The 11,490-nt window shown below is 39.5% G+C and overlaps 1 long non-coding RNA gene across 1 annotated transcript; it reads left to right on the forward strand.

The window, feature by feature from the left end:
• The first annotated feature begins 652 nt into the window (after positions 1-652).
• Positions 653-7,710, forward strand: LOC121929955. The gene is made up of 4 exons (XR_006103782.1): positions 653-914; positions 1,016-1,188; positions 6,768-6,926; positions 7,152-7,710. It is a non-coding gene; the product is annotated as an uncharacterized LOC121929955 (long non-coding RNA).
• The last annotated feature ends 3,780 nt before the right edge of the window (positions 7,711-11,490 follow it).

An 11,490-nucleotide genomic window follows, 5' to 3' on the forward strand; every position in this document is an offset into this window, starting at 1 on the left:
GTGTCACCTTGTATGCCTTGGCTCCTGAAATTTTTTTAATAGGGACCCCCCTCCAGGACTGTCCAAGTTCCCCCAAGACTGGATCTTTCCCCATGGCACACCATCAGCAGAGAGGGCTGCAATGTGATCTTTTGCAACCCTATTACAGCTGCAACCATAAGCAAATTGGGTACCACATGCCAGAGATGTAGATACAAGTTGATTGACTTGGACTCAAGTCAGACTCAAGTCCCTTCAATGACTCTACTTGATCTCAACTTGGCAATGAATGGTGCACTGGCTTGACTCGACTCATGACTTGTATTTTTTAAATGACCAACTTGCTGGCCTACGTTCATCCAGAAACCATATAGAACGGAAAATGGTTTTCCTCCTTTGAACAATTGTTCCATCTCCCTGTCAAGTGCTATTTTACATTTGCCATACAAGAAGCCCCCAGCTTCTTGTAGACCCCCTCCTCAAGCCAATTGCTTAATCTGTTTGCTGTTCTCCACTGAGGAAAGTGGCCCATGGTGTGGGGGTGAGTTTTGCCTGCATCTCCTAGGAAAAGCTTTAGAAGGTTCCACTGATGTGTAGTGGGGACAGGCTGCTGAGTTGACCTCATTTTTCTAATATGAAATCTTGATGAATTGCCTATGATAATTTAATTTTTAAAAACCTATCTTTGTGTACATCTTCTTGATTTTCTAGTAATTGAAACTCCACCCCATCTCATTTTTTTCTGTTAGAATTGCTTCTCAGACCCAAGACTCCACTTGTGACTTGGCTTGAAAGTATCTTGCAAGGGACTTGAAACTCAACTTTACTTGAGTCTTGGTAAAAGACTTGATTACATCACTACCATATCCCATACATCCAGAGAGAGCTGCTAAATTCAAAATCATCACAAAGTGGAAGAGGCCTAAATAAATACAGTATGTATTTAACCAGGCAGATTAGGTAGTGTGCTACTTCAGCGTTTGGCACTTGGCTAACACCTCCCTCCCTTCTTAATTTATTGACTGCTTCTTCCCAGGCCTGCAAAAATGCAAAAGAAGCCAAGAAGAAGATGCCTCAACAATGCTAGAAGATGGCAGTTCTGTGAAGCCTTCATCAGTGCCACAACCTTCAATCTATTCCCCTTCCCCTGTAAATCTGAGGAGGCCCTGTAAAGTATATGAAGGATTTTGCAAGATGTACCTGTAAAAAGTATGTAGTGCTCTTTGTTCTATCTTTATAGTCTGTAGTATAAAGTATCAAAATACCAAGGAAGCTCAAATACATATTATTTTGTTAGAGGTTGTTGCACTAATGATCTAGTTAACTTTCTGCCTGTTATTATTGTGTTAGTCAAAGGGTAAAAACAACTTTGTTCCTTTTAGTATTATCAAGATGTCAAATTCCTAGCCTGATTACAAAACCAAAGCCAAAAACAACATATTCTAAATATTGGGGACAAAAAAAGAAATGTACAATGAATTAAGCTTCTCTATTGCAGCAAAAGTTCCAAATTCATGAGAGGTCAACTATGCTTTAAAGATGTATTTTAATAAAATATGACATTATTACAACTCTTACTTATAAAATGGAACTTAAAGTTAACCAAAGACTTTTCTAACTGGAGTTGGATACAAAACTGATCAAAGTGTCATCACACCCACAAACCCCCACTCATCCATTTTTAATTTCTTCCTTCATCAAATATATTATAAGTATAAAAGAATAATGTATGTACCACTAATCATCTGGAACATGTTTGATCTTTAATCACACTGTCAGAAGTCTTCCTAGGTCTGTTAGCTTGATTACATAATCATACTCTGGCAAAGAAAGAATAAAAAGCTGGCTCTTTTGAAATTTAGTTCCCCATTTTATCAAGTGGAGTGACTATCTCTGATATCTTTAGGAATGAATTTTTCTAACTGAAGAATTACTATTACTTTTTCTCAATTTCTACTGCTTTATATCCATATCTCCCCTCTTTTGGCAGTTTGTTCTCTCCCTAGGATATTCTCTTGGAAATGAAGAATACAAATGGATGTGAATGGGTGGAATCCCTTACTTTACCATCCTGAATACTGTTTGCTATGTGTTAATATTACTTAAGATTATGGACAGTCCACACAAAGGATGTGGCTCCTCTTTTTTAAAAATAAGAACCAAAGGTACTATCTGCACTGGTCAGAATACTCCAGGGGCAGCCCAAAATATCTTGGCCCTGGAACTGCCATAACCTCCCTTGACCCTCCACTCCAATGCTGGGTGGCTGTTCATATGTATGTCCTGCTCTGCTATGTGGTGCAGTGGTGGTGAGTTGCTTACTTCAGAGGTCAGAACAAGGTGCCCAACCATGTGATTGAGGCTGGGTGCTTTGTTCTGACTTAGAGTGAGTGAATCACCATGGCAGGGTCTGCACTGGGTGGCACAATAGGATGTACATGTGAAGTTCTATCCCGAAGGGCTTCAGATCTTTTAGAAAGATCCACAGCAAATAGTGAGATAATTTAGTTCATTATAAGGTTCCGATCATGTACGGGCTAGACATTGACTGGACTGTTTGCACCAGAACCCAGGGTTGAGCTATGTATCATCTGGACTTCTTGCCAAGAGGATGAGGGAAGGATGTTTGATTTGGCCCATGCAGACAGGGCCAAACAGTTTACTTAGCTGAAGAAAGAGGGATGTAAAACAGTGTCTCAAGAAGGCAGACATGGATTTGCAGATCAAGATGCCTCTGGGCACATGCTTAGTCCAGGAGTTTGTTTTCACAACTAGAAATGGAAGGATCACCTACCAATACATTTCAGTCTTTCTTCTACCTGCCCCTGGAATTAAACATAACAGACAGAGATATGAGAAATACAAATGGACAAACTGAATGGAAAGAAATACCAATATTGACTAACTACAAGTGGCTGGTTTAGTGCAATCTGACCACTGGAGAAGGAAATGGTTCACTTTGCTCCCCAAGGATCTGCTGTTGCTATCTATATTGCTGCCTGACTGCTTCCAATGTGCAGTGCATATAGCTAAATAATGCAAATGTTACAAATGCAACAAAGATTTTTTTATTCAAGGGAAACGGAGTCCAATAGCATTGCCTTTTGAACTTTACACAGATCAGAAGGGGGCAAGTATGTGTAATCTGTGGAATTTAATGGCATTTGTAGACAGATGGCAAATTTCAGACTCTTTTTTTTCATTGTTTGTACTTTTGCCATAATCCAAAATCCCATGCAAAATTTCTACACACAATCTGGGACTTTTTCATTTATGTAATTACAAGGGAAGGTTAATGTGGAACATTTGATAAAATATGGTGATTTTAATCTACAGGGAAGTGGAAGCCCTGTCAATGGCGCTTTATAGATGGGCCCATAGAGGCGGCGTCATCACGTGCGAGGGGCAGTGCTTTTAGACGCCCCTCGCCCCTCGCACGTGACGAGGGCATCAAAATGGCGGCGCCCTATACACATGGGCGCTGCCATTTTGATGTGACGGATGCCTAGCGTCTGCACATCTCGGCACCCTTGTGACGCCGCAAGGGCACCATTGGCGCCTTGTGGCGTCACAACCGCACCGGAAAAAGAAGCTGCTTTTTGCGGCTTCTTTTTGCTGCGCGGGGGAGCCTCGCTGTTTGTCCGCTGTGGCTCCCTCGCACAGCAAACAAGGGCGGCGGCAGACCGCCCTTTTCGGTGGTCTGTAAAGCACCCTTGTTATTTAAAGCCAAATTGTATACTATTGTATTTGCCTGATTTTACAAGTTTTCAGAAATCTAAAGAGCAGTAATTGGGACCTGGGCTAAACAGTATCATGACAGTAGGATGGATGGAGAAGGAGATTTTAATTCTTTCTGCCATTTGTGTTCCTGATGTGATTTACCAACATAGTCCATAGAAATCTGTTCCATTTTTTTAAAAAATAAAAAAATAGAAGGAGCAGATTCATCTGACATGTCTTTAAAAATTATGAAGCCAAAAACCTAGACTCCGTGGGTTTCTGTTTCAACTATCAGTCAAGCCAAGTATAAATCTTTTAAAATCCTTGTTGTTGTTGTTGTTCCAAGGCTCTCATTTCCACATAGAGATTTTATGAAATATCAGAAACCTACTATATCGAAATATTAGAAACATTCTGCTACACTGGTGTGTGTTTTGACCTTCATGTCCCGCCTTCACTGTATTATCTTTCATGCTAGTCCTATTGAATGCACACATTGGTTATTCACTTTGGGGATTTAGCTGCTTGAGGGAATGAAACTTCTTTTAAAACAAAAACAATAGCAAAAATGCAGGAGACACAACTTTCAGTTGCAAACATGAAGTGCTGGAAATACATGTGGATGTGTAAAGGAAAATTTCAAAGCCATGTGACAACTATCATCACTTGTCCATAGAAAGAAGTAAAAATAGCACATTTCCAGAGTTAACAAAGTGCAACCTGACTTCTAAATTTATATTGAATCAGACTAATTCAATATAAATGGAAAAATGAGAATATAACCAAAGGGGAATTCAAACAAATAGCTAGTCTGTGTAGAGGTAAAGTCAGAAAAGTTAAAGCGCAGAATGAACTCAGGCTTTCTAGAGAGGTTAAGAACAATAAAAAGGGCTTTTTGGATATGTCTGCAGCAAAAGGAAGAAGAAGGAAACGGTAGGGCCACTGCATGAAGAAGATGGCAAAATACTAACAGAAGACAGAGAAAAGGCAGAATAACACAACACCTTCTTTGCCTCAATCTTTTCAGAAAAGGCAAAGGGTGCTCAACCTGATAATAATGGAGCAGAGGACAAAATAGGGGAATTTCAGCACAGAATAAGCAAAGAGATAGTAGAGGAATAACTTGTTAATCTAAATGAATACAAGTCTCCAGGACCAGATGAACTACATCCAAGGGCATTAAAAGAACTGGCAAATATAATATCAAAGCCATTGGCAATAATCTTTGAGAACTCCTGGAGAACAGGAGAAGTCCCGGCAGACTGGAGGAGGGCAAACGTTGTCCCCATCTTCAAAAAGGGAAAAAAGAGGATCCCAACAATTATCGTCCAGTTAGTCTGACATCAATACCAGGAAAGATTCTAGAGCAGATCATTAAACAGAGAGTCTGTGAACATTTAGAAGGCAATTCCATAATCACAAAAAGCCAACATGGGTTTCAGAGAAACAAGTCATGCCAGACAAACCTTATCTCTTTCTTTGATAAAATTACCAGCTTGGGAGATGAAGGGGATGCTGTGGATATAGTATATCTTGATGTCAGTAAGGCCTTTGACAAGATCCCCCATGACATTCTTGCAAACAAGCTTGTAAAATGTGGGCTAGACAAGGTAACTGTTACATGGATTTGTAATTGGTTGACCTGCTGAACTTAAAGGGTGCTCAACAATGGCACTTTTTCATCCTGGAGAGAAGTGACCAGTGGGGTCTGTCCTGGGCCCAGTGTTATTCAACATCTTTATCAATGACTTGGATGACAGAACTGGGGGCATACTCATCAAATTTGCAGATGACACCAAATTAGGAGGAATAGCTAATACTCCAGAGGACAGGATCAAAATTCAAAATGACCTGAATAGACTAGAAAGCTGGGCCAAAGCTAACAAAATGAAATTCAACATGGAGAAATGTAAGGTACTGCACTTAAGGCAGAAAAATAAAATGCACAGATATAGGATGGGGAACACCTGGCTGAATGAGACGACATATGAAAAGGATCTAGGAGTCCAAGTAGACCACAAGTTGAACACGAGTCAACAGTGCGATGCGACAGCTAACAAGGCCAATGTAATTTTAGGCTGCATCAATAAAAGTATAGTGTCTAGATCAAGAAAAGCAATAGTACCACTGTATTCTGCTTTGGTCAGGCCCCACCTGGAATATTGTGTCCAGTTCTGGGCACCACAATTCAAAAAGGACATTGAAAACTGGAATGTGTCCAAAGGAGGGCGACTAAAATGGTGAAAGGTCTGGAAATCATGTCCTATGAGGAATGACTTAAGGAACTGGGGATGTTTAGCCTGGAAAAGAGAAGGTTCAGAGGTGATATGATAGACCTGTTTAAATATTTGAAGGGATGCCATATTGAGGAGGGAACAAGCTTGTTTTCTGCTGCTCCAGAGAACAGGACCCAGAACAATGGATGCAAGTTCCAGGAAAAGAGATTCCACCTCAACATTAGGAGGAACTTCTTGACAGTAAGGGCTGTTCGACAGTGGAAGAAACCCCCTCGGAATGTAGTGGAGTCTCCTTCCTTAGAGATCTTTAAACAGAGGCTGGATGGCCATCTGTCGGGGATGCTTTTATTGAGAGTTCCTGCATGGCAAGGGGGTTGGACTGGATGGCCCTTGTGGTCTCTTCCAACTCTACGATGCTACGATTCTATTCTATGATTCTAATAAAAAGGCAGTAAGCATCAGTCCAACATTTTAGCATGCAGTATTAACAGTAGCAAAAAAACTCTACATTTAGTAATTAATTGTCTCAGTTGCTTGAGTTAAAGATGTCCTAATTGCTGGTACTGAATGGTTAAAGCTGCAGTCCTTGGTATAAATTCAATTATTAGTCTTTTCTACAATAGACACACTGACAAAATAGGAGGTTGGTGACTGAACATTTGGATAAGCTCCACTGATTCAATGGGTCTACTCTACTTGGGCCTAACAATTGAATGTAGTTCTGTATGTGCTGCCTTGGAGTGCGGTGGAGTCTCTTTCTTTGGAATTTTTAAACAGAGGCTGAATTTCCATCTGTTAGGAGTGCCTTGATTATGTCTTTCTGCTTGGCAGGAGACTGGACTGGATGGCCCTTTGAGTCTCTTCTGACACTATGATTCTGGGATTCACACTTCACCATCCCTGTTTGCTCAAAAAAAGAAGAAAAGAAATACCAGGAGACTCTGCACTTTTCCTACACTTTTCCTACTTTCAACCTAACACTTGTGAAAGGTAGGTGATATTACACTACTGTATTATTCATAATGATATTATATTACTAGCAGAAAATACTAATGACTTGGGACAATTACTGATGGAAGAAAGCCCAAAAATGAGTTTTCAGGTGAATATTAAGAAAAATAACCACAGATGATTTACATAACTTTAAAGTGGGTGATGAAGACTTTAAAATAGTTAAAGCATTCATGTACCTGTGCTCATTTATCAATTAAATAGGAACTGTAGTCAAGACATCAGAAGAAGAGCAGGACTTGGAATGCCAGTTATGAAGAAATGAAACAAGATCAACAAGTGCAAAGATATATCATTACATATCAAAGTAAGAATCATCTGCACCATAGGATTTCCAAGTTCTATATGTGGATGTGAAAGCTGAACAGTAAGGCTCACAAGAAGAGAACTCACTATTTGAAATGTGCTGCTGGAGAAGAATTCTATGGTTACCTGGATTGCCAAAATGACAAATGAAGAGATGACATTTGAACTTTCCCTAGAAGCCAAGATAATTAAACTGAAGCTATTATACTTTGTACATATTATGGATGACATGATACATTGGAAAAAAGACAGTACATCAGGGAGAAGAAGCACCACCACCACTCTTCCAGAGAAGAGAAGGCTGTAGCTGTTCCCATCATCCATCTCCTGTGGCATCTCTTCTCTGAGAACTGCTGCCTGCTGAGAAGACCAGCTACATACTTCCAGGAGCAGACTCCCCAGGTATTGAGCCAGCAGCTGGTGAACCTGCATTGCCACCACTTGCTCTCCTATCTGAAAGAGGATATAAGGGTCTGCTTGGATGTCTTGAGGGAGTTAACATACCAGGGAATAAAAACACCATTGTTCCTTTAGAGAATAGAGAGCTATAAACATCCCCATTACTATTATTGCTGCTGAGTTGTGCCTGAGGTTGCTGAGATGGGAAGTAGCTTGTGGGATGCTGGGAATTTTATGTATATTTATAGTGTTATGTTTTATTATCCTTGTCTTTGTTTATGTTTGATGGTCTGCCATTTTGTGGAAAGGACCTTATAAATACACATTATTGTTATGATGATGTTTGTTTAAGTGTAAGGCAGTAGGAAAAGAGGAAAACTACAAAACTGGCTAACTCTGTCACTTCCGACACTAGAAGTTAATAGAATGGGCAAAGAACCAGTCTAACAGGGCACAATAACTTGGTATGGGCAATTCTAAACACTAAAGTCATCAGTCTGATAAAGTTTTGTGTGAAATACAGATAGGCAAGTAGATATTACTACCAACTCCTAATACTGTTTTTTTCTCAAGAACTAATGAAGATTTGGGTATTCACCTTTCTGATTCAAAGCATTCAGTTTTTATTTCTTTGTAGGATTCAGGGAAACTAATGTGTGCTTGATTTATTTCTTAGAATTTGATCTTCAGAGGTTGGAATTAAATTTAGTGTGGAATTATTTACAATTTCATACTTTCATTTTACAGCTACTTACAGCTATTACACACTTAGCATGAGAATATGACTTGACTACATCTATGCATGTACACTACTGCATGCTATTATTACTATTCAACTAAAGCTGCATGTTAGGGCAAAATGACCCGAAGTGTAACCAGAATGACCTGCACTGAAACAGGCTGATTGTACAGGACTAACCACAAAAAGGATAGGCCTAAAACTTCAGCCTGTTGTAGATTTGTTTAGTTCTGTGGCTCTCTTTATCATAATCCCATAGTGGGAATAGAGTCTACTAAATAGAATACTCCTGCTTTGGAAATCCAGAATAAGGATCATTGTTATCTACAGTCAAAGATGGATTTTAGAGTTGTGTGACATACTGAGTTGTAATCTATAATGGTGGCTGGTAGCTTGGACAAGAGAACACTACAGGCACATTAGATGTGGACTGAAGAAAGCTCAGAATGATCACCATCATGTATCAAAAGCTTATGTGAATTGGCTGAATCAAAATGTGAAATTTTGGCAAAAATGATTTGACTCTTGCCAAACTCCAGCCCCCCCCTCCCCGCCCACACTTGCACAATAAAATTCAGGGCAAAATGTCATGTTTAGTCAAATTTACACATAATGCTTTTCTGACAGTGGAAGAGGAGGAGGAGATAGTGATCAAATTATAGTGGCATCCAGTTCAGATTCAGGCCATAGCATGAAGTAAAAAGAAAAAGATAATTTCATATGGGCATTTCAAATAAGAATTTTACAATGTCCGTATCTATTTTCATATGTTCCTGAGAAAGTTGTTTTGTTTTTTAAAAAAGTGATAGTGACTTTGTGTTTTGGATGCTTTATTAAAAATCTGGCCTTGTATCCATTTGTTGTTAATTATTATTTTTGTTTGTGGAGCTAACTTAGGAGTTTGTGTTTCATTGTCTGTTTGTTTTTCATGTTCCTCATCTGTTAAAGTGAAATGCAGAAAGGAACAATGATGGTACTCTTCATATTGAGAATAGCCATACCTGTTGAATGTAGTTGGTGCAGATGTCAGATAATTTTGGTTCACATAACCAAAATTCACAAATATATTTAAAATTTCAATGGAATCCCATTCCCCTGGAAGTTTGCTAGATATGCTCCCCTACCTTTGCATAAGAAGAGGATGCCAGGAGGCATGCAACAGTGATGTTGCTGTTGCTATGCCAGGCATTCCCCGCCTATTTAAAATGGGGATGTTCTCCTCCTCAAGAGAACTGCAAGAAGCCAAGAGGCAGCAGCAATGGGTCCACAGTGTCAAGGGCCAGCTGGCTCTATTGGCCAGTTTCTTCGCACTGTATTTCAGCAGAAAGGCAGCTACATACCTGCTGACATGTTTTTCTGATGTGTTTGAACTGTGGGACATCATGTTCAATCCACCTCAGGCAATCAGGCCTCTCTTTGGGGCAGAGTGGATTTGGTGCTTGACAAAACTAATAAAGAGACCCAAGTAGGCCTGATGGCAGGGCCTTATCTGTCCCAATATTAGACTGGTACACAACTTGACATCCCCTAAGTAAATGACAGTGTCCTAGGTGAGTTCTGTTCTGTATGTTGCACCACCTTCAATAAAGCCCTTAGGAAGATGAAGTCCTGTGGTTAGGGTACCTCATTGGGAACAAATGCATTGTTCAGATAGGTTTAGAGGACCTATCCTTATTGTATTGTATTGTATTCTGGTCAGATTACATTGCCCTCAATATATTTGGAATGACAGGAGGAGGACAAGAATGATGATGATAATTTATAATGCTCTTTCCACCAAAAGCATTGGAGGCATGGATCGTCTAAATGCTCCACCTTCAAAGCAATTGGAAATGGCTTTATTTGGCACGTTTGTTTTACCCCATCCTTCTCCTCATATTTTAATGTATGGATTTGTGTGTATGTGTTTTGCAAAGCAACTTCTGGTTTAAAGCACCAATGATTCTAAAGACTAATATTGTTGTTGTTAACTGCCCTTGAGTTGATCTCGACCCATGGCGACCCTGGTGATGAGACATCACCAAAACCCTCTGTCCTCCATTGCTCTGCTCAACTCCTGCAAACTCATACTTGAAGTCTCTTTAATAGAGTCCTTCCTCTCTTTCCACATCCCATTATTTTCCTATTTCTATTTTTTTATTGTCTAATACAAATTTGTGTAGGTTCTCCATGGTCATTATTTTTGTTTTCTATATGTTCAACAATAGGCATACATTTGCACTTTCTTCTTCTATCTTTCTTAGTAATTGTTCCAGGTCTTTGAGGTTTTCTGCTAGTATTATGGTGTGCATCTCAGATGGTTGATATTCCTTCCTCCTATTTCACTCCTCCTCCTTCTGTGTCCAAGCCTGCTTTTCTTACAATATGTTCTGCATATAAGTTGAACAAGTAGGGTGATAAGATGCAGCCTTGTCTGACTCCTTTGCCAATTGGGAACCATTCTGTTTTTCCATGTTTTGTTCTGACAGTAGCCTCTTGTCCTGAGTACAGATTCCTCATCAAGACTATCATATGTGTTGGCTCCCCCATGTCTTTAAGGGCATTCCATAGTCTTTCATGTTCAATGCCGTCAAAAGCTTTGCTATAGTCTATAAAGCACATGTTGATTTTCTTTCAGAACTCCCTAGTTTGCTCCATTATTCATTGCATGTTTGCAATGTGGTTCCTAGTGCCTCTTCTTTTCCTGAATCCCACTTGGACCTCTGGGATTTCTCTTTCCATGTGTGATTGGAGTCTATGTTGTAAAATTTTGAGCATAATTTTGCTTGCATGGGATATTAGTGCTATGGTTCTATAACTGCTGCAATCTTTTGTGTTTCCTTTTTTGTGGATGGGGATGTATATAGACTAATATACCTTCTAATAATTCAGAGATTAAATCCAGGACATGTGTGGCTGAGTAACATCAGAGTTTATTCAAAAGGGTCTGGCGTTTATGTTCTAAGTTTATGTACTAAACCTGAAAAAAAAAATCACAAATTAGCCATTTTGGGGAGGACAAAGCTTTATCATTTCTTCCTCTCCTGCTGAGTTAACTGAGTGCAAACTACGTTTATTTATTTATGAATGAATGAATCAATGAATGAATGATTGATCATC

The sequence above is a fragment of the Sceloporus undulatus genome, chromosome 4 (genome assembly GCF_019175285.1).
Source record: "Sceloporus undulatus isolate JIND9_A2432 ecotype Alabama chromosome 4, SceUnd_v1.1, whole genome shotgun sequence".
NCBI lineage: Eukaryota > Metazoa > Chordata > Lepidosauria > Squamata > Phrynosomatidae > Sceloporus > Sceloporus undulatus.